This window comes from Lynx rufus, unplaced genomic scaffold (assembly GCF_022079265.1).
Source record: "Lynx rufus isolate CCGP_SWC_20201006 ecotype Redwood Valley unplaced genomic scaffold, mLynRuf1.p SCAF_9, whole genome shotgun sequence".
In the NCBI taxonomy this organism is placed as follows: domain Eukaryota; kingdom Metazoa; phylum Chordata; class Mammalia; order Carnivora; family Felidae; genus Lynx; species Lynx rufus.
This window is the reverse complement of record NW_025814897.1, coordinates 47405620-47430968: the sequence shown is the minus strand read 5'-3', so window position 1 is coordinate 47430968 and position 25349 is coordinate 47405620. Positions and strand designations below refer to the sequence as shown.

Genomic DNA, 25349 nt, shown 5'->3' with positions numbered 1-25349 from the left:
TATCGTAGCTCCTTTGGTCACCGGAGGTAACAGAGATTGATTGAGGCGGGTGATTCTAAACTAACTCCTGGAATTCCCTAGTAAGATTCATTTAGTAGCTTGACAATGCACCCTTTACAGGGTACCTTACCTTCACCATCTTACTTCCTCACTGCTCTTCTGATGCTTTCTGGGATCACCTCCCAAATAAATCACTTAAACATGAACTTGAATCCTTGTCTTGGGCCTCTTCTAGGTGAATCTAAACAGACCAAATTATTAGGCCCTTATAATATTCATTTCACCCTACCTTTACAAAAACCACTTCTACCCCTGCCTTTTTTTTTTAAATAGAACAAGCCTTTTGATTTTCTTATTATTCAATAAAACTTCACTTTTTTGGCTTTCTGACTCTGTGCTTGTGCCTTCAACACCTTCACAACAATTTTCCGTTCTTCAATAAGGAAAATATGCTTGATCCTCTCGCAAATACACATTTCATCCAGCTCCATAGCTAAATGCAAATGACTTGTTTCTTTCTGGCAAAAATAATTAAAAAAATTTTTTAATGTTTATTTATTTTTGCGAGAAAGACGGAGACAGAGCATGAGAGGAGAAGGGGAAGAGAGAGAGGGAGACACAGAATACAAAGCAGGCTCCAAGTTCTGAGCTGTCAGCACAGACCCCAACACAGGGCTCAAACCCATGAAACATGAGATCATGACCTGAGCTGAAGTCGGACATTTAACCAACTGAGCCACCTAGGCGCCCCCTAAAAGAAAAATTATTAATTAAACTATTATTCTAAAACATTCTTAGGCCAGACCCAAATAAAAATGAAAAGTCATAAGTTTGAATAGGCCATTAAAAACAGGAGGAACTTAGGAGCTCAACTTCAGTAAAGCCTTTATTAAAAGGATATAGCCTATTAAATGAACATAGCATAATTTAAAAACCCATAACCTGTTGTTCAACATTCAAAATTCCTAGGGAATTTGCTGGATAAGAGAGTTAAAGTATTTTAAGTTTTTGATATAGTTGAATAGTTGAACTTATTTCCATTTCTACCAACATGAAACAAATTTTCTGTTTTAACATTTTCATTAATCTTGACTATGACGTACTATTATTTTCATAATCTGTGCAAAACACAATCATTAAACATTTACATCTTGAACTTTTTTCGATCACCAATTTATATTTTTGTGAATGCCTTATTTATGACATCATCTCAATTATTTATCAGTGTGGTTTCATCTTTCCCATTGAGTAGTTTTCATAACATACAATGTACACCTAGAAAAGTTTCTTTTTAATAGTGTCGATCTAATACATCATACCCTGTTACTAAATTTAATGGTAATGTATTTAGTGTTAAAAAATTCATGAAGGGGGCGAGGGAAAAGTGGGTGATGGGCATTGAGGAGGGCACTTGTTGGGATGAGCATTGGGTGTTGTATGTAAGCCAATCTAGCAATAAATTATATTCATAAAAAATACTAATAGAGTAAATCTTATATATGTAAAAAATAAAACTAAAAACTTCATGAAGCATGATATTTTACATAGATTTTTAAAAAATAATTTTAAGGAAACATCCTTTTTAGTTTAGGAACATAGTTTCTGGTTAATTTTGCATTGCTTTTTGTTCTGTTTATTATCAGGAATGAATATTCAAATATTTTGGAGGCAGTATAAAATCTGCTCTGAAGGCAGATTACATGGATCCAAATCCTAACTCACCACTTGTAGAGAAGTAGAAAAGTGATCTTGAGGAGTTTACTTAACCTTTCTCTACCTTACTAAATCTGTAAAATTAATAATAATAATAATAATAATAATAAATAAATAACTGCATCATAGCGGTGCTTGGTAGCTCAGTAGGTTGTGCATCTGATTTTTGATTTCAGCTCAGGTCATGATCCCAGGGTCATGGAATCTGGCCCTTCCTCAGGCTCTGTGCTGAGGTTGGAGCCTGCTTAAGATTCTCCCTCTTTCTCCCTCTGCCCTTCTCCCCCACTTGAGCTTCTTTCTCTAAAATTAAAAAAAATTTTTTTTGAAACTAATACTGCATCCACTGTATGTTAGCCAACTTGACAATAAATTACTTTAAATAAATAAATTAAATTCTGTCATTTCAAGTAAAAATAATTAATTATTTAATTAATTAATTAATAAAATACTGCATCATATTGCTATAGTGTGAATGTGTTACCTCAAAGTGCTTAGAGTAGTATCTGGCACATAATAACCACTTGAAAAATGTTAGCCGATTATAAATATTATAGTGTTATTATTGTTATCTATTGGGAGGCAATCTAGCATAGTACTTTAATATTACATATTCTTCCTTGGTTCATATTTTAGCTCTTGCACATAGTAAATGTGTGAATTTGAGCAAGTTACTAAACTTTTCTGGGTTTCAGTTTTTCTCATCTAAAATATGAAGATAAAAATATTATCTATGTCATGAAGTTTTATATAAACTAATTGTGTGAGTATGTGTGTATATATACATATGTGTATACATGTATATATGTACATATATATATATACATATGTGTATATGTAATATGTGGGTGCATGTATATATATAGAGAGAGATATATAGATATCACTTAAAACAGTACCTAGACCATAGGTACTATAGGATTCAAAAAATGTGAACTAGTATTATTACTCTATTATAGTTATACCTTTTATCTTCTTTGAGCTATTAGTGGTATATATATATATATAAATAGATTTCTTAATAGTAAACCCCGTTGCATTTGTAAAATAAATCTTGTTTGGTGCTTTTTTTCAATGTACTCCTTTTTCCCCAAGTTTACTGAGATATTGTCATATATAAGTTTAAGGTATACAATGTAATGATTTGATACATGTAATATTGCAAACTGATCATCACAATAAGGTTAGTTAATACTGGGGCGCCTGGGTGGCTCAGTCGGTTAAGCGGCCGACTTCGGCTCAGGTCACGATCTCACACACTCCGTGAGTTCGAGCCCCGCATCAGGCTCTGTGCTGACAGCTCAGAGCCTGGAGCCTGTTTCAGATTCTGTGCCTCCTTCTCTCTCTGACCCTCCCCTGTTCATGCTCTGTCTGTCTCTGTCTCAAAAATAAATAAACATTAAAAAAATTTTAAAAAAAAAAAGGTTAGTTAATACTTCCAACACTTCACATAATTATCATTTCTTTTTGTGGTGACAAAAATTTAATATCTGCTCTCTTAACAACTTTTAAGTATATAATATAGTTTGGTTAATTATAATCACCTTGCTGCAAATTAGATCACCAGGACTTACCATCTAATAAATGAGAGTCTGTACACTTTGATTAACATCTCATTTTCACTACCCCTTTACCTCTGACAACCACCATTCTACTATTTCCATTGGCTCACATTTTTTTAGATTCCACATATAAGGGAGAACATACAGTATTTATCTTTATCTGTCTCAATTATTTCACTAGCATAGCTCTCAAGCTCCAACCATGCTGTCACAAAAGGCAGGATTTCATTCTTTCTTATGGCTGAATAATATTTCATTTTTTATGTATATATACCATATTTCTTTACCCATTCATCCATCGATAGACAATTAGGTAGTTTCCACATCTTGGCTATTATAGATCATGCTTCAATAAACATGGAAGTGCAGATATCTCTTCAAGATAGTGTCTTCATTTCCTCGGAATATATACCTAGAAGTGGGAGAGCTAGATCCAATGGTAGTTCTATTTTTCATTATCTAAGGAACCTACATACTGTTTTCCATAGTAGCTATACCTATTTGCATTTGACCAAGAGTGTACAACTGTTCCCTTTTCTCTATAGCCTCACCAACACTTGTGGTCCCTTGTTTTTGGTTTTAACTATTCTAACAGGTATGATGATATCCCTGATATTGCCTGAAACAATTCTTTTCTTAGTAACTTTCTTACCCCACACTTCTTCCTATAAAAACCTTCCATTTTGTAAACTGCCTGGACCTCCCCTCTACTTGCTGGATGGGATGCTGCCCAATTCATGAATTATTTAATAAAAACCAATTAGATCTTTGCATTTACTCAGCTCACTTTTGTTTTCATTATCTTTTATGTGAGAATATATTTTTCTCTTATTGCTTTAGAAGTTTTCTCTTTTTCTTTGGTATTAGACAGTCTTATTATACTGTGTCTTGGAGAGGATTGTTCTGTTGAAATTTTGACCTATTAGCTTCATGAACCTGGATATCTAAATCTCTCCCAAGATTTGAGAAGTTTTCAGCCATTATTTCTTTGAATGAGATTTCTGCTTCTTTCTCTCTCTCTCTCTTCTCCTTCTAAGATTCCAAAACTACACGGATTTTTTTCTTTAAATGTTATCCCATAGCTCCTCTAATTATGTAATTTCAAATGGTCTCTCTTCTAGTTCACTAACTGTTTCTTCCACTTAGTCAAGTCTGCCATTTAAGCCCTTTATTAAATTTCTCAGTTCAATCACTATAGTCTTCAATCTCAGATTTCTGCTCATTTTAATATTTCTATATCTTTGTTGAATTTTGTGTTTGAGCATTGTTTTTCACTTAGTTGTCTACCTTGGTTTTCTTGTAGTTTACTGAATTTAAGAGGATTCTTCTGAATTCTTCATTAGATGATTCATAAATCTTTATGTTTTTATATTCAGTCATTGGAATTTTATTAGTTTCCTTTAGTGATGTCATGCTTCCTTAATTATTCATGATTTTTCCTTCTGTGATGTCTGCATATTTGAGGACATAAGCACTTCTTCCAATCTCTGCAGACTGGCTTCAACAGGCAGACCCCTTCATCACTCACACTGTCAAGAGATTCTGGGTAGGGTGACTGGTGGTGTATGCAGTGAGGCTTGCTGCTGGAGTACCTGAGTGGCCTAGTCCTGGGATGGGCTGAAAACTTGGGACAGTAGGTTCACAGGTACCATCAGCACTCTAGGTTCACAGGTACCACCCCCTCCCTCCCCTGAGCCTGGGTTTGCAGACATTGACTGGGAGCCTGAAGCCATGGGAACCACCTAGGGCCACAAGAACCAGCTAGTTCTAGGTGGGCCAGGAGTCTGGGTTTGTAATCCATTAGGAGGCTGGAACTGAAGAAGCTCCCTGGAACTGCGAGAGGCACCATGGGCCACTAAGGTGTCTGGGGCTTAAGGAACAAACTAGCACCTGGGTGGGCTGGAAAATCCTGGATTCACAATCCTCTGAGAGCCTGGAGCCATCAGAGCTGCCTGGTGCTGCTGAATCTGTCAGACACCAGACTGAGTCAGGGGCTTGATTCATGATAGTCCACCAGCAGTCAATCCTGCCCCAAAAGCCACTGGGGGCCATAGGAAGTATCTGGGGCTGTTGAAGTAGGTGGGCTCTTGGGTGGGCCAGGGACTGGTTTCTTAGAAGCTTGCATGAATAGGCTACAGGGCTAGCCACCTAGAGCTCCAGGAGCCTACCTGGCAATACGGCATGCTGGCTCTCAGGTCCATGGTGAAGGTAGGCACTCACTTTATTCTCCTTCTCTCTCTGCTCTAGGCTGCTAGAGTTTGGGGGAGGGGTAATGGGAGTAATGTTAATCTACCTTTCCTACTCTTCTCAATGCATCCTTTCTTATTTCTGTTCTTCATCCCAGGGCTGCAATCCCTCACCTGAAATCCTGGCTCTCATGAAGGTATTTCATGCATAGATAATTGCTCAAAATGACATCTCTGAGAGGAGATAAGCAGTAGAAATTCCTATGTCATCATTTTGCTGATGTCCTCAAGTACTCTTGATTCAGAATTATTTGACTGATTTGATTAGGGTTTTTAATCTATATTAACAAATGACATTAATCTGTATTTTCTACCTTTAGTGTTATCAGTGTTATCAAGGCTATGCTATTTTCTTAAAATCAGTTGGAAAAAGTTCTTGTAATTTCACATCTTTGGAAATGGATACTTATCACGAGAATTACCTATCTTTGAAAGTTTAAAAGTATTTGACTTTAATTCTACCTGAGTTTATTTCATTAAAGATAATTATTTGACAAAATTTTAATTTATTCCAAGATGATGAGTCCATTCTATTTTTTAATTTCTAATTGGATCAATTTAGGAAATTTATGTTATAGAAACAGAAAACTATAAACCATATTCTTTAATGCAGCTTAAAATTACAAATGAGATAAGAGGTTACATTCTTCAGTCAATATAGATGCTTAAAATCTTCTGATAGCCATTACTTCTCATTAAATTAATGAGGTAACTTTATTCTTTCAGTTGTTCACACCAAAATCTTTGAAGATACCTTTGATTCCTCTCATCCCTTGACATCTAATCCATCAACAAATCCTTTGGAATATATCTCAAATCCAACCACCTCTCACTACCTCCACTGTTCCTCCAAACTCCAAGCTGTCATTATCTCTCACCTGAAGTATTTTATTGACCTTTTGATAAGACTTTCTACTTTTTCTCTTACCTCTTCTGGTGTAGGCTGTGGTGCACTGCCCAGATTTCTCCATCAGAAATAAAGTCATCAAATCCCTAGCTGCCAGGTTTGTTGGCTGCTGACAGCTCATATCTGAGTTCCTACCTAGAAACTGCTTTCAGCTCAAAAGGAGCTCCCTCACCTGAAATTATTTTTATAATAATAGAACCCTGTAGAAACAAGAATTATAATTACCTCTGCCACAGAGGTAGCCAGTATCCAATGACTGGTCAATAGAAGATCCTGTGCCCTTGTTTCAATTTAGAACAAGGTTATCTAAGCCCCAAGGCTCCTGTAGATCAACTAAAGACTTTGTGGTAACTACTCTGCAGCTAAACTCATCACTTTGCCTAGTCCTGTGTCCTCACATTCTCACAGGGGTTGTTCCTGACAGCACTCCCATAAACTCCCTATTTGCAAATTCTCCATCCCAGAATCTGTTTCCCAGGACCACTGACCTAAGATAGTTGGCATAAAGAGTGGTCTGAAAAAGGCAAATTACAAAATGGAATTTTTCAGCTGCAGCACCCACCAGCAGCTGCCAATGAGAACCCCAATATTGGTCGTAGGTAGAGTGCTGATAATATCTCCTGGCATGTTGATGGTGCAACTGTTAACACTTTTACCTCTGGTGAACTAGAATGAAAAACTGGTGGCATGGCACAAAAACAGACACACAGACCAATGGAATAGAATAGAAACCCCAGAACTAGACCCACAAACGTATGGCCAACTCATCTTTGACAGAGCAGGAAAGAACATCCAATGGAAAAAAGACAGCCTCTTTAACAAATGGTGCTGGGAGAACTGGACAGCAACATGCAGAAGGTTGAAACTAGACCACTTTCTCACACCATTTACAAAAATAAACTCAAAATGGATAAAGGACCTAAATGTGAGACAGGAAACCATCAAAACCTTAGAGGAGAAAGCAGGAAAAGACCTCTCTGACCTTAGCCGTAGCAATCTCTTACTCAACACATCCCCAAAGGCAAGGGAATTAAAAGCAAAAGTGAATTACTGGGACCTTATGAAGATAAAAAGCTTCTGCACAGCAAAGGAAACAACCAACAAAACTAAAAGGCAACCAACGGAATGGGAAAAGATATTTGCAAATGACATATCGGACAAAGGGCTAGTATCTAAAATCTATAAAGAGCTCACCAAACTCCACACCCGAAAAACAAATAACCCAGTGAAGAAATGGGCAGAAAACATGAATAGACACTTCTCTAAAGAAGACATCCAGATGGCCAACAGGCACATGAAAAGATGTTCAGCGTCGCTCCTTATCAGGGAAATACAAATCAAAACCACACTCAGATATCACCTCACGCCAGTCAGAGTGGCCAAAATGAACAAATCAGGAGACTATAGATGCTGGAGAGGATGTGGAGAAACGGGAACCCTCTTGCACTGTTGGTGGGAATGCAAATTGGTGCAGCCGCTCTGGAAAGCAGTGTGGAGGTTCCTCAGAAAATTAAAAATAGACCTACCCTATGACCCAGCAATAGCACTGCTAGGAATTTATCCAAGGGATACAGGAGTACTGATGCATAGGGGCACTTGTACCCCAATGTTCATAGCAGCACTCTCAACAATAGCCAAATTATGGAAAGAGCCTAAATGTCCATCAACTGATGAATGGATAAAGAAATTGTGGTTTGAGAAAGGTTATGGAGGAGAGGGGAAGATGGCAGCGTAGGAGGACGCTGGGCTCACCGCGCGTCCTGCTGATCACTTAGATTCCACCTACACCTGCCTAAATAACCCAGAAAACCGCCAGAGGATTAGCAGAACGGAGTCACCAGACCCAAGTGCAGACGAGAGGCCCACGGAAGAGGGTAGGAAGGGCGGCGAGGTGGTGCGCGCTCCACGGACTGGCGGGAGGGAGCCGGGGCGGAGGGGCGGCTCGCCAGCCAAGCAGAGCCCCCGAGTCCGGCTTGCAAAAGCGGAGGGGCCTGATGGACTGTGTTCCGACAGCAAGCACGACTTAGCGTCTGGGAGGTCATAAGTTAACAGCTCTGCTCGGAAAGCGGGAAGGCTGGAGGACAAAGGGAGGGTGAGCTGCAGAGCCCCCGGACGACAGAGCTCAGTTTGGTGGGGAACAAAGGCGCTCGCCAGCGCCATCTCCCGTGCCCATCCCCCAGCCAAAATCCCAAAGGGAACCGGTTCCGGCCAGGGAAATTGCTCGCTCCGCGCAAACACCCAACTCTGTGCTTCTGCGGAGCCAAACCTCCGGCAGCGGATCTGACTCCCTCCGGCTGCCACAGGGCCCCTCCTGAAGTGGATCACCTAAGGAGAAGCGAGCTAAGCCTGCCCCCCCCACCGCCGTGCACCTTGCCTTCCCACCCCAGCTAATACGCCAGATCCCCAGCATCACAAGCCTGGCAGTGTGCAAGCAGCCCAGACGGGCCACGCCACCCCACAGTGAATCCCACCCCTAGGAGAGGGGAAGAGAAGGCACACACCAGTCTGACTGTGGCCCCAGAGGTGGGCTGGGGGCAGACATCAGGACTGACTGCAGCCCCGCCCACCAACTCCAGTTATACACCACAGCACAGGGGAAGTGACCTGCAGGTCCTCACCACACCAGGGACTATCCAAAATGACCAAGCAGAAGAATTCCCCTCAGAAGAATCTCCAGGAAATAACAACAGCTAATGAGCTGATCAAAAAGGATTTAAATAATGGGGCGCCTGGGTGGCGCAGTCGGTTGAGCGTCCGACTTCAGCCAGGTCACGATCTCGCGGTCCGTGAGTTCGAGCCCCGCGTCGGGCTCTGGGCTGATGGCTCAGAGCCTGGAGCCTGTTTCCGATTCTGTGTCTCCCTCTCTCTCTGCCCCTCCCCAATTCATGCTCTGTCTCTCTCTGTCCCAAAAATAAATAAACGTTGAAAAAAAAAATTAAAAAAAAAAAAAAGGATTTAAATAATATAACAGAAAGTGAATTTAGAATAATAGTCATAAAATTAATCGCTGGGCTGGAAAACAGTATACAGGACAGCAGAGAATCTCTTGCTACAGAGATCAAGGGACTAAGGAACAGTCACGAGGAGCTGAAAAACGCTTTAAATGAAATGCAAAACAAAATGCAAACCACCACGGCTCGGATGGAAGAGGCAGAGGAGAGAATAGGTGAACTAGAAGATAAAGTTATGGAAAAAGAGGAAGCTGAGAAAAAGAGAGATAAAAAAATCCAGGAGTATGAGGGGAAAATTAGAGAACTAAGTGATACACTAAAAAGAAATAATATACGCATAATTGGTATCCCAGAGGAGGAAGAGAGAGGGAAAGGTGCTGAAGGGGTACTTGAAGAAATCATAGCTGAGAACTTCCCTGAACTGGGGAAGGAAAAAGGCATTGAAATCCAAGAGGCACAGAGAACTCCCTTCAGACGTAACTTGAATCGATCTTCTGCACGACATATCATAGTGAAACTGGCAAAATACAAGGATAAAGAGAAAATTCTGAAAGCAGTAAGGGGTAAACGTGCCCTCACATATAAAGGGAGACCTATAAGACTCGTGACTGATCTCTCTTTTGAAACTTGGCAGGCCAGAAAGAATTGGCACGAGATTTTCAGGGTGCTAGACAGCAAAAATATGCAGCCGAGAATCCTTTATCCAGCAAGTCTGTCATTTAGAATAGAAGGAGAGATAAAGGTCTTCCCAAACAAACAAAAACTGAAGGAATTTGTCACCACTAAACCAGCCCTACAAGAGATCCTAAGGGGGACCCTGTGAGACAAAGTACCAGAGACATCACTACAAGCATAAAACATACAGACATCACAATGACTCTAAACCCGTATCTTTCTATAATAACACTGAATGTAAATGGATTAAATGCGCCAACCAAAAGACATAGGGTATCAGAATGGATAAAAAAACAAGACCCATCTATTTGCTGTCGACAAGAGACTCATTTTAGACCTGAGGACACCTTTAGATTCAGAGTGAGGGGATGGAGAACTATTTATCATGCTACTGGAAGCCAAAAGAAAGCTGGAGTAGCCATACTTATATCAGACAAACTAGACTTTCAATTAAAGGCTGTAACAAGAGATGAAGAAGGACATTATATAATAGTTACAGGGTCTATCCATCAGGAAGAGCTAACAATTATAAATGTCTATGCGCCGAATACCGGAGCCCCCAAATATATAAAACAATTACTCATAAACATAAGCAACCTTATTGATAAGAATGTGGTAATTGCTGGGGACTTTAACACCCCACTTACAGAAATGGATAGATCATCTAGACACACGGTCAATAAAGAAACAAGGGCCCTGAATGAGACATTGGATCAGATGGACTTGACAGATATATTTAGAACTCTGCATCCCAAAGCAACAGAATATACTTGCTTCTCGAGTGCACATGGAACATTCTCCAAGATAGAACATATACTGGGTCACAAAACAGCCCTTCATAAGTTTACAAGAATTGAAATTATACCATGCATACTTTCAGACCACAACGCTATGAAGCTTGAAATCAACCACAGGAAAAAGTCTGGAAAACCTCCAAAAGCATGGAGGTTAAAGAACACCCTACTAACGAATGAGTGGGTCAACCAGGCAATTAGAGAAGAAATCAAAAAATATATGGAAACAAACGAAAATGAAAATACAACAATCCAAACGCTTTGGGACGCAGCGAAGGCAGTCCTGAGAGGAAAATACATTGCAATCCAGGCCTATCTCAAGAAACAAGAAAAATCCCAAATACAAAATCTAACAGCACACCTAAAGGAAATAGAAGCAGAACAGCAAAGGCAGCCTAAACCCAGCAGAAGAAGAGAAATAATAAAGATCAGAGCAGAAATAAACAATATAGAATCTAAAAAAACTGTGGAGCAGATCAACGAAACCAAGAGTTGGTTTTTTGAAAAAATAAACAAAATTGACAAACCTCTAGCCAGGCTTCTCAAAAAGAAAAGGGAGATGACCCAAATAGATAAAATCATGAATGAAAATGGAATTATTACAACCAATCCCTCAGAAATACAAGCAATTATCAGGGAATACTATGAAAAATTATATGCCAACAAATTGGACAACCTGGAAGAAATGGACAAATTCCTGAACACCCACACTCTTCCAAAACTCAATCAGGAGGAAATAGAAAGCTTGAACAGACCCATAACCAGCGAAGAAATTGAATCAGTTATCAAAAATCTCCCAACAAATAAGAGTCCAGGACCAGATGGCTTCCCAGGGGAGTTGTACCAGACGTTTAAAGCAGAGGTAATACCTATCCTTCTCAAGCTATTCCAAGAAATAGAAAGGGAAGGAAAACTTCCAGACTCATTCTATGAAGCCAGTATTACTTTGATTCCTAAACCAGACAGAGACCCAGTAAAAAAAGAGAACTACAGGCCAATATCCCTGATGAATATGGATGCAAAAATTCTCAATAAGATACTAGCAAATCGAATTCAACAGCGTATAAAAAGAATTATTCACCATGATCAAGTGGGATTCATTCCTGGGCTGCAGGGCTGGTTCAACATTCGCAAATCAATCAACGTGATACATCACATTAACAAAAAAAAAGAGAAGAACCATATGATCCTATCAATCGATGCAGAAAAGGCCTTTGACAAAATCCAGCACCCTTTCTTAATAAAAACCCTTGAGAAAGTCGGGATAGAAGGAACATACTTAAAGATCATAAAAGCCATTTATGAAAAGCCCACAGCTAACATCATCCTCAACGGGGAAAAACTGAGAGCTTTTTCCCTGAGATCAGGAACACGACAGGGATGCCCACTCTCACCGCTGTTGTTTAACATAGTGCTGGAAGTTCTAGCATCAGCAATCAGACAACAAAAGGAAATCAAAGGCATCAAAATTGGCAAAGATGAAGTCAAGCTTTCGCTTTTTGCAGATGACATGATATTATACATGGAAAATCCGATAGACTCCACCAAAAGTCTGCTAGAACTGATACATGAATTCAGCAAAGTTGCAGGATACAAAATCAATGTACAGAAATCAGTTGCATTCTTATACACTAACAATGAAGCAACAGAAAGACAAATAAAGAAACTGATCCCATTCACAATTGCACCAAGAAGCATAAAATACCTAGGAATAAATCTAACCAAAGATGTAAAGGATCTGTATGCTGAAAACTATAGAAAGCTTATGAAGGTAATTGAAGAAGATTTAAAGAAATGGAAAGACATTCCCTGCTCATGGATTGGAAAAATAAATATTGTCAAAATGTCAATACTACCCAAAGCTATCTACACATTCAATGCAATCCCAATCAAAATTGCACCAGCATTCTTCTCGAAACTAGAACAAGCAATCCTAAAATTCATATGGAACCACAAAAGGCCCCGAATAGCCAAAGGAATTTTGAAGAAGAAGACCAAAGCAGGAGGCATCACAATCCCAGACTTTAGCCTCTACTACAAAGCTGTAATCATCAAGACAGCATGGTATTGGCACAAAAACAGACACACAGACCAATGGAATAGAATAGAAACCCCAGAACTAGACCCACAAACGTATGGCCAACTCATCTTTGACAAAGCAGGAAAGAACATCCAATGGAAAAAAGACAGCCTCTTTAACAAATGGTGCTGGGAGAACTGGACAGCAACATGCAGAAGGTTGAAACTAGACCACTTTCTCACACCATTTACAAAAATAAACTCAAAATGGATAAAGGACCTAAATGTGAGACAGGAAACCATCAAAACCTTAGAGGAGAAAGCAGGAAAAGACCTCTCTGACCTCAGCTGTAGCAATCTCTTACTCGACACATCCCCAAAGGCAAGGGAATTAAAAGCAAAAGTGAATTACTGGGACCTTATGAAGATAAAAAGCTTCTGCACAGCAAAAGAAACAACCAACAAAACTAAAAGGCAACCAACGGAATGGGAAAAGATATTTGCAAATGACATATCGGACAAAGGGCTAGTATCTAAAATCTATAAAGAGCTCACCAAACTCCACACCCGAAAAACAAATAACCCAGTGAAGAAATGGGCAGAAAACATGAATAGACACTTCTCTAAAGAAGACATCCAGATGGCCAACAGGCACATGAAAAGATGTTCAGCATCGCTCCTTATCAGGGAAATACAAATCAAAACCACACTCAGGTATCACCTCACGCCAGTCAGAGTGGCCAAAATGAACAAATCAGGAGACTATAGATGCTGGAGAGGATGTGGAGAAACGGGAACCCTCCTGCACTGTTGGTGGGAATGCAAATTGGTGCAGCCGCTCTGGAAAGCAGTGTGGGGGTTCCTCAGAAAATTAAAAATTGACCTACCCTATGACCCAGCAATAGCACTGCTAGGAATTTATCCAAGGGATACAGGAGTACTGATGCATAGGGGCACTTGTACCCCAATGTTCATAGCAGCACTCTCAACAATAGCCAAATTATGGAAAGAGCCTAAATGTCCATCAACTGATGAATGGATAAAGAAGTTGTGGTATATATACACAATGGAATACTACGTGGCAATGAGAAAAAATGAAATATGGCCTTTTGTAGCAACGTGGATGGAACTGGAGAGTGTAATGCTAAGTGAAATAAGCCATACAGAGAAAGACAGATACCATATGGTTTCATTCTTATGTGGATCCTGAGAAACTTAACAGGAACCCACGGGGGAGGGGAAGGAAAAAAAAAAAAAAAAAAAAAAGAAAAGAGGTTAGAGTGGGAGAGAGCCAAAACATAAGAGACTGTTAAAAACTGAGAACAAACTGAGGGTTGATGGGGGGTGGGAGGGAGGGGAGGGCGGGTGATGGGTATTGAGGAGGGCACCTTTTGGGATGAGCACTGGGTGTTGTATGGAAACCAATTTGTCAATAAATTTCATATATATATATATATATATATATATATATATATATATATATAAAGAAATTGTGGTTTATATACACAATGGAATACTACGTAGCAATGAGAAAAAATGAAATATGGCCTTTTGTAGCAACGTTGATGGAACTGGAGAGTGTAATGCTAAGTGAAATAAGCCATACAGAGAAAGACAGATACCATATGGTTTCATTCTTATGTGGATCCTGAGAAACTCAACAGGAACCCATGGGGGAGGGGAAGGAAAAAAAAAAAAAAGAGGTTAGAGTGGGAGAGAGCCAAAGCATAAGAGACTGTTAAAAACTGAGAAGAAACTGAGGGTTGATGGGGGGTGGGAGGGAGGTGAGGGTGGGTGATGGGTATTGAGGAGGGCACCTTTTGGGATGAGCACTGGGTGTTGTATGGAAACCAATTTGTCAATAAATTTCATATATATATATATATATATATATATATATATATATATAAAATGGTGGCAAGGAATACACTGGCAGGTATAATATCTCAGTCATGCCACAGGTTCAGAGGAAATTCTAATTATAAAGACAAAAGATTTGAATGAATGTTGCTAAGTGTGGTCAAAGCTTTGGACAAAGACAATGCAAAACTAAGGGTGATTAATGATGAATTTAAGGAATATTGTGAAAGTCACAAGAACTCCTAAGCAGTATATAAAGACTCTCTCATCTCCTGCAGCCAGAAGGAAGAAATTGCTGAGGATCAAGTTCAAGCCTTAATTATTAAAGACAGTAGAACTCGGTGAAGATTGAATCTGCTTTGGAGGCAGAGAAAAAGAGAGAAAGGCAACCTGGAAAGCAAAATCTCTTGGAAGCTTGAAAGTGATAGGAAAGAAAAAAGCAAGTAGTTAAAATTAAGACCCTGTAGAAACAAACAAGAAGCACAAAATCAGAAATATACTAACCACACCGCAACCTTACAGCACCAGATATTTTTTAAATGTACCTTACTATACCAATAAAAGAGGGCATTAAGTGCTGCTATAAACATTGGGGTACAAGTGCCCCTATGCATCAGCACTCCTGTATCCCTTGGGTAAATTACTAGCAGTGGTATTGCTGGGTCATAGGGTAGATCTATTTTTAATTTTTTGAGGAACCTCCACACTGTTTTCCAGAGTGGCTGCACCAGTTTGCATTCCCACCAACAGTGCAAGATGGTTCGTTCCCATTTCTCCAAATCCTCTCCAGCATCTATAGTAAAAAAAAAAAAAAGAGAGAGAGAGAGAGAGAGAGAGAGAGAGGGAGGGAGCCAAACCATAAAAGACTCTTAAAAACTGAGAATAAACTGAGGGTTGATGGGCGGTGGGAGGGAGGGGAAAGTGGGTGATGGGCATTGAGGAGGGCACCTGTTAGGATCAGCACTGGGTGTTGTATGGAAACCAATTTGACAATAAATTTCATATTAAAAAAAAGAATCATATAGTGTAAGGAAAATGACTTCAAAATGAGAAAAATAAATTCTTAAAATCTAAAAAAAAAAAAAAAGAGCGCATTCAAACTAAGAAATCTAGCAAGCCACCTAAGCACCTAACACCACTTCAAAGAATCCTGTGATTGCTGGTCCAAGAAAATATAAAATGTTTCAAAAATGAAAAGAAAACTACAAGCAATAATTATACACATCCATAATAAGAAGGAAACAGAAAATGTCATTCTGTAGACTTTCCTTGTTCACAGAAGATACATGCTGAAGAATTAGGGTGGCATGATATTTGCAGTTTAATTTCAAATTCCTCAGTAAATACACGTATATACAAGAGAGACCACACAAACACGGCAAAATATCAACAGCTGGATAATCTAAGAATATATGGGTTTCTTTGTACTATTCTTTTAATTTTTCTAGAGTGTTAAGTTTTTTAAACTCCTACAACTCAACACCAAAAAAGCAAATAATCCAATAAAATTGGTCAGAGGACCTGAACAGACATTTTTTCTAAAGACACACAGATGGCCAACAGACACGTGAAGGGATATTCAACATCACTAATCATCAGGGAAATGCAAATCAAAACAACAGTGAGATATCCTCACACCAGTCAGAATGGTTAGTATCAAAAAGGCAAGAAATAACAACTGTTGGCAAAGATGTAGAGAAAAGAGAACCAGTACACTTGTACACTCTTGGTAGGAATGCAAACTGGTGCAACAACTGTGGAAAATTTTTTGAAGGTTCCTCAAAAAAAAATGAAAATAGAAATACCATACGATCCGTAATTTCACAACTGGGTGCCTACTCCATGAAAATAGAAACACTAATTCAAAAAGATTCATGCACCTCTATGTCTCTAAGTTCATTGCAGCATTATTTATAATAGCAAGATATGGAAGCAACCAAAGGGTCCATCAATAGATGAATGGATGAAGATGTGGTATATATACACAATGGACTATCACTAATTCATTTAATCATTTATAAACATTTAAATATCAACACATCATATATACTTATAGTTTAATACCACATAACAAATATAAATGTCCAGGTCTTATTTTCGCTTCTTTTCATTTTCGTTTCTTTGATTTTCCATTTGTTTCCTCTTATTTTTTGTTTCCTTTCTTTTTTACTTCTATTTTTGTATCCTGGAACGGTTTTCTACAATCACAAGTAAGGTCTTGTTTCTCTAATTGTATGAAGTGGAAGAAAAACATCTTCATCTCAGACCAAACTGATCAAATACCACAGAATGGTAAATTTATGACCTTGTGGAATATTATAGGATAGGAAAAATGCCTTATATAACTACCAGGGACTACATCAAAAATCTGAGAAAAGTCCAAACACATAGATTTTCCCCAATTAATAAGAAGTGACGTGAAGGTTTCTTGTCTAGTGGACTTAGACCAAACATCCAAATCTAAAACTGTCCATGTCAGTCATAATTCTGAACAGAAGCTGTTATCTTTCAATCAGTGTGGTCTTATTTTTTCAGTAGTTTTTAGCAGTCCTTCATAAATGTATCCACACAAGTGTTTCTTCTTTACACTATAAGTCTAGACATCACTGATCTAATTATTTAATTCAATTTAAACAGTACTAAAGACAGCATAACTTGCATGCAGACATCTGATAATGATTTTTGACTGTGCTCTTGTAAAGCAAAGACCATGACAATTTGATTTGGACAGCAGTTAGGAGAATACAACTTGCATTCGGAAACTCATAAAGACTTTAATTATGCTCCTGGTTGACTCTCCCCAAGATAAGATACTTGAAATGCAGAGCGGAGTCTAATTAAACATAGGATAGCATAAATGAGTTAGGAAATAAAGCCCATGAAAAAGAGAAGTGCCAAATATAAGTGGATGTTGGTAATACTTTCCATGTGTATATACTTCAGTTTACAAAGCACTATCACACAAATTCATTCCAACTCAGTAAGTATGTATGGAGCATATACTCAAGGCACTATACCAGACAGTGTGCAGAAAACAAAAATAATATATACACACAAAGAGCTTATAATCCAGTGGGAAGATATGGTCATTTTGAGTCCAAGAAATGGAATACTATAGAGATGCAAATTACTATTGAAATATAAAGAAGAAATGAAACTGGACGAGTTAGGAAAGGCTTCCCTGAGCAGGTGGTATTTGAATTTGGGCCTTAAATATATATATATATATATATTTGATTAACACCAAACATTACAACATAATCGTTATAGTCACTATTATGTCCTTTCACAGTACAGGAAATTGGGGTTGAGAGGCTAAGAGGACTTTCTCATCAAGGTCAAACAACTGACAAATATCAAGTGGGACATGAACCCAGCTTTTCTGATTCCCAAGTCCAGTGCTTATCTACTACATCATCCTCCAAGAAATGTCTTAATTTTAGGCAAGAGAATGTGCATTCTTTCAAGACAACATTAAACAAAAAAAAACTATTCAGGGGTGCCTGGGTGGCTCAGCTGGTTGTGCGTCTGACTCTTGGTTTTGGCTCAGGTCATGAACTCATCATTCATGGATTGAGTCTCACATTGGGCTCTGCGCTGGGATTCTCTGTGTCCCTCTCTGGCTTGCTGTCTCTGTCTCTCTCAAATAAATAAGCACTTTAAAAAAAAGACTTATTCATTCCTACTATAATAATAAATGTGTCAGTCCTTTGTACAACATATGAAAATAAATATTCTTACCCTCTAAGTATTAATGTTATTTCCTGGTCTAAGTACAAAACATTTGTTATAGTATTTTAAATATGAATACTGGGGATAACAGATCTTTGCTTAGAGAATAAGAAACCTGTTGGAAAAAAGTACAAAACAACTTCATCATGATAATTAGAGACTGTAGTATGCAATGAGGTGAAGCCCTACTAGTCTCTGTGTCTTTAGAGGATAGAACTAGAAAGTACAATGGGATGAAGCTTCACCGGCTATAAGATCAATTTTTCCTGATGCAAATGTATACCCAGGAGATAATAAGAACACATACGAGGCTTACTAAATGTCAGACACTACTCTAAGCACCTCATACTCAATTCTCAAGTAACTCCCATGAGATAGATATTATTATTAACACTATTTGTGGCTGATGAATCTGAGCCACAGAGAAACTTAGCTGAAGTCATGTAAGTAGTAGAACTGGGATTTAAACTCTGTCTGGCTATAGAATCCTTGTTCTTAACCACTCAGCTCTAACACCTGTTAAAAATGAGATTGCCTGTTTTCTTTTTTGACGAGGGCTTTAAGATACACCCATAAGATATGATATGAGTTCATGTTCTAGGAAGCAGCAGTTTATATGGCCTCTAAGAACACAAACTTTAGCGTCAAGTAGACTAGACTTTAAGACCTTATTCAGCCCTGCCCTACCTGTGTGAATTTGGGTGAGTTATGTAAAACTCTCAGAGTTTTAATTTCTTCCTTGCAAAAGGAGGAAGCAATTCTTATTCTGAGATGGAAAGGCAAGAAGCACAGTAGGGTAAGAACAACACTGAACTTAAATGTCAAAAGACTCAGATTATAACCACAGCTACTATCATCCATGTGAAATAGGGCAATGAACCCAGCAATCCACAAATACTTATTGAGCCTCATATATTTATAACTCTGTTGTAAGTACTTTGGGGGATATAGCAATTTAAAAAACACTGTTCCTTACTCTCTGAGAGAAAATTCATTCAAGTTTGTTCATGACTGAACTCAGGCCCAAAAGGAGGTGCTTCCTTGCATCATCATTCTGATTCTGAGATAGAACTTGAATAACAGTATCATGGTGCTTCCATTTCTTTGCTAAGTACAATGTGTGCATATATATATTGTAATTCCTCCTTTTGATACATGAAGGGGATACATGCAGAAAGAAGAGACTGAACTTTCAGACTTGTCTCACTGTGTTCATTACCTACAGCTGCCATAACCAGCTGTTCCCACACATTCTCTCCATGGGGCACATTTTTCTGGAATGCAGATTAATACATGATGCCACAGTTGAGCCACTGTAAAAGACAGCAGAATCAACATGATATATAGAAACTTGCTGGAAAATGTTGTCTTTTCTTTTCTTCCTCTGAGAAGAGCTCTGTGACAATTCTAAACAATTCATACAGAAATTGAAGAAACAATTTCCACATCTTGAAAATGTTTCCATTCCTCTGGTTGACATAAACTGGCAATAACACTGTGTGTCATGTGGTTATTCATGGAATGTAGTCTAGTAATGATTCACAGCGTCAGTTTTGGGGTCAGGCTGACAAGCATACAAATAGATATAAATACAGAGAGATAGAAATCCTACCTCTAGCACTTACAAGCTGAGAGACTTTAACTGATCTGCTCTCCAACTTCTTCATATGTAAATGAAAATTATCATACTTATCTCCTAAAGTTACTAAACAGACAAAACATATAAAATGCTTCGTATATAACACTTTATTTAATGACTAATCATTAATTAATGATTAATAATCCATTAAGTATCCACTATCCTTAGCTTTTAAAAGTAACTACATATATGCTAGAAGAAAAAAATGAACTAATACTAACTCATTTTACTACAAAGAAAACTAGTGTTTGCAGCTATTTCACTCCAAATCATACAGAAAACACCACTTAGAAAAAGAAATAGTGGGGCGCCTGGGTGGCGCAGTCGGTTAAGCGTCCGACTTCAGCCAGGTCACGATCTCGCGGTCCGTGAGTTCGAGCCCGGCGTCAGGCTCTGGGCTGATGGCTCAGAGCCTGGAGCCTGTTTCCGATTCTGTGTCTCCCTCTCTCTCTGCCCCTCCCCCGTTCATGCTCTGTCTCTCTCTGTCCCAAAAATAAATAAATGTTGAAAAAAAATTAAAAAAAAAAAAGAAAAAGAAATAGACATTTTCTTCCAAGTTCCTAAGTAGGCAGATCAATATTTAATATATTCTATTAAGATATTTTGCAATCTAGCACTTAAACTACATCAAAATGGCAAACCAAATTATATTTTCAGCACTTAAAAAGTTACACACATAAGGGTTTGAATACATCTTTCCATGTACTTACTAGTTAAATTACAATATAGACATTCTGACAGGAGAAACACACATAATTTCCAAGTAAATCTCCAAGTTATTAGATAATTTGGCAACCCTTGTCAGCACTTGGATCCCTGATTTTATTATAATAAATGTAGAGATGACTTTAGTAGTAAACAGAACAAGCAAAGCAAAGTGAACAATAATATATGAGAGCTCTAGAATTCAGTACTTGTGAGCAAATCATTAAAGAAATATTTAAGTCACCAGTCATGCCTCATTCACCATATGTAGGTCAAGAGGAAAGTAAATTAACTTACAGTGAACAAGAACTTCCTTGGACTCCATGAAACTGTTTAGAAGAGCGGGGTGAATGTATACTTCTAAATTACACAGATGTCTGCTACTAGTTGGTAGAATCCTCAGCTCTGTCTCTTGCTCACACCACCTCGCCAAACATATGACCACAGACACTCCTTCCCAACAGCTGACTTTTAATCCTGTCTTTAAATTTAAAGAAGATCTTTTCAAAAATATGTTGCATGTAATAATGAAATTTCCAAGAAGAAAACTGTATTAAATGTCATCCTCTAGCACTATCTCCCTACATGTTCCTCAAAAAAGATTGGCTTAATTTGTGAGCTTAACCACATAATTAGCTTCACATCCATGGCTCCATTGAATATATTAAGACTACCCAACACAATTCTCTTCTTTGAGCTGGAAGATGTGCACTCTGGGATATAACACAAATGTCAAAGCCATTTGGGTGCCACTGAAGATGAAACACTAATGTTTAAAGGCAACTGATACAAAGTATGCTACTTCCATGAAATAAACAACTCAACAGCCTAGAGCCAATGGTTGGCAATGATATTATAGACATTCCAAAGATAGCCCCTAGCTGCTGTTGTTTCTCTGCAATATCATGTAGACATGAAAATGTTATTTTCACCTAAGTCCCTAAAATGCTAAAAATTCATAGTCAGAGATTTTACTCACAGAAAATAATTTTAATTATTAAAAAAATCATTAGCTCTTTCTTTTTTACATGTCACAAGTGTCAAGTTTTCTGCTTATCAGACTTATTATTTACAAATTATATTTGCAGAATAATTGCATAAAAGGTGAACAGTATTTCACCTGTATCATCAAAACATAAAAGTACTACATTTAATTTTTCACAAAATATTGCCCTTGAAGTTTTATGCACATAAAAAAAATCCTCATCTAAATATTATCAACAACTAATATTACTTAACACAAATTTAGTGAGCCTACCATGGGCCAGGCACTATGCTAGATTCTAGAGATACAAAAAAAAAAAAAGATAAGATATACTCTTTTGTAAAAAAAAAAGTATACAATAAATGTAGTGGTTCTTCCAGTGGTATCCAACAATGTTATTGCACTCTCAGATTCTCCCTTTAAAATAAAATTTTAAAGACAATTCCATTTGCATAGAATTTTTTTTTAATTTTTGGGAATAAATTTAACAAAAGTAGCATAAGGCTTATACACTAAAAACAACAAATATTATTGAAAGAAATTAAAGATGGAAATAAATGGAAATAAAGCCAATATTCATTAACTAGAAGACAATAAATTGTTAAGTGGCAAGCTGATCATATGATTTCCAGATTCAACATGACCTTTATAAAAATCCGAGCTATTTTTTTAAAAGAAATTGACAAGCTGATCCTAAAATTCATATGGAAATGCAAGTGACCCAGAATAACCAAAACAATCTTTGAAACAAGAAATATCATTGACTAATTTGTACTTTCTGATTTCAAAACCTACTACAATAATCAACTCAGTGTGGTACTGGCATAATGATAGGATATAGATAGATGGAGTGAAATTGAGAGTCAGGAAATAAACTGTTACATTTATAGTTAATCGATTTTCAACAATGGTGCCAGACAATTCAATAAAGGAAAGAACAGTCTTTTCAGCAAATGGTTTTATGACAACTGATTATTCACATGCAAATTAATGGATTTGGATCCCTACCTCACACTACATATAAAAATTAACTCAAAATGGATCAAAGTCCTGCATGTAAGAACCAAAACTACAAAACTCCTAGGAGAAAAAAGGTGTAAAACCTCCATAACCTTGGGTTAAGCAATGGATTCTTAGATATGACATCAAAGCATAAGCAACCAAAGGCGGTGGGGGGGAACCTCAATCATACTTTGTGCTTCAAACTATCAGTAAAGCCAAAAGGCAACCCACAGATGGAATATTTACAAACAATATATCTGATAAGAGTATATTATCTACAATATATAAACAACTATCACAAATTAATGACAGAAAGACAAACAACCCAATTTTAAAATGGACAGAGATTTGAACAGACATTTTTCCAAAGAAGGCATACAAATGGCCAATAAGCACATGAAAATATGCTCAACATCATTAGTCATCAGGGAAATATAAATCAAAACCACAGTGAGGCAGCACACCTGGTGATCCCACAGATCTGTCTCTTGCTTCAAGGTGTTTGGATGAAACAGACCCAGGGACACCCCTTTTACGAGCCTCTGACCACCTTCCAACCTTTATTCCAGTTGCAACTTTCAGATCCATCTCAGCCACCCTCTGCCTCAAGGACCATCCAACATGGTTATTGATGAACCATGAGCTTCCACACTCATCAGAATTATTCTACCAAGGTGGAGACCACTGTCAACTGCCTGATCAATGTGCATCTGTGGGTCTCCTATACCTCCCTCTCTCTGGGTTTCTATTTCGACCATCATGATGTGGCTCTGGAGAACATAGGCCACTTCTTCCGCAAGTTGGCTGAGAAGAAGTCTGAGAGTGCTGAGCATCTCTTAAAGATGCAAAACCAGTGCAGTGGCCACACGCTCTTACAGGATGTGCAGAAGCCATCCTGAGATTAGTGGGGTAAAACTCTACACATGGAATGCCATGGAAGCCGCCCTTGTTCTGAAGAAGAACCTGAACCAGGCCCTTTTTGGATGTGTATGCTCTGGGTTCTGCCCATGCAGAACCCTGCTCTCATCTCTGGAGAACCACTTCTTAGATGATAAAGTGAAACTCAAGAACATCAAGAAGATGGGTGACCACCTTCTACCCTCCACAGCCTGGATGGCCCCCAGACTGGGCTGGGTAAGTATCTCCTCGAAAGGCTCACCCTCAATCATGACTAGGAGCTCTGAAGTCCAACAGCCTTTAAGGGGCCCCTCTGGCATCCCCCTGGTGCCAAGACTTGTGCCGGAGCCTCTCCCTGCAGCCACTAGGAAGCTTTTTAACCACCCTGGAGCCTTCTCCCAAGCTGTGAAACAAATGGAAACAACAGAACTTTTTGCAGAAAAAAAAATACACGCAATGAAATACACTTCACACCAGAAAACTGTGGCAACAATAAAAGACAGACAAAAACAAGTATTGATTAGGATCTGGAGAAAATGGAATACATTGCTGTTATGAATGAAAATGGTGTACCCACTCTGAAAAAATCTGGAAGTTCCTCCCAAGTTTTATAAAGTTCTGTATATATAAATGAATAAACAGAAAAGAGAAACAGAATGAAAAAACACCAATGATTTTTTAGAGCAAACCTGTAGGTAGGTAACTTCCAATCTAATAGTGAACACTGGAAATCCAAAATTGATCTAGATCTCTCTTGTAAGATTCAACCAAAATGAAAACAAATAATAATAGTATTTTGAACTGCTCACATTAGCACACTCTTCATGTCTTCATTCCTAAAAGCCCACTTAGAAAACTGCTAAGGCTGTGAAACTGGTGATTTTACAAATCAATCCCCACTACTACCACCTCTAAGACCAGAAGGGAGTTTTAAGGGAAACCAGAAAGAAAGAGAGCCACAGAAACAACAGGTGCTCTGAACAACTGGGGAGAGCGAGCTGAACTCCTCCTCAGTACGATCCTAAGAACTAGCAAATTTCCAAATCCCTGTTGGAAAGGAGACACAACTAACTCACTTCCAAGTTCCTCTTTATTCCACCCTACAGTCCCTGAAAAGTGACAGGTATACCACTGTTTAGTACTACTAGGCTCTGAGATACCAGAGTTCATCCCCAAGGAAAAATAGTCTTTAAGAATCCTTTTTATATATGTTTTCTTTAAGAAACAAACAGAAACTTAGTTGATTACTAACCAATTTTTAAGTTCTGTGATCCATAAGACTTGGCTATGTGTTGGAAGCAATATGGAATTGTGAGTGAAGCACAGGCTTTGGAATCTAGAAAATCTGTCCTATCACTTTCTGGTTGTGTGTTTTCAGACTTGTAATAACAATTGTTACATGTCACTGGTTATTCTAACCACTTTAATATGTTAACTTTCTTAACTTTTATAGTAACTCTATATGTAGGTATTATTATTGATTCCACTTTAAAGATGAGGATAGCTGAAATTTAGAGAGATAAAGTAGCTTGATCAAACCCCACAACTAATAGGTGACAGAACTAGGATTTCAATGCAGTCATCCTAGTTCCAAAGACAACATTCCTATCTCATTATATTGACTTCTGATGTGTTGTTTCTGATATTTTTTTCCCTTCATTGCTC

The 25349-nt window shown here is 38.1% G+C and overlaps 1 pseudogene; it reads left to right on the top strand.

Annotated features, from left to right (window-relative positions):
- Positions 1 to 23425: 23425 nt before the first annotated feature.
- On the top strand, positions 23426 to 23962 carry LOC124505088 (ferritin light chain-like; annotated as a pseudogene).
- Positions 23963 to 25349: the final 1387 nt, after the last annotated feature.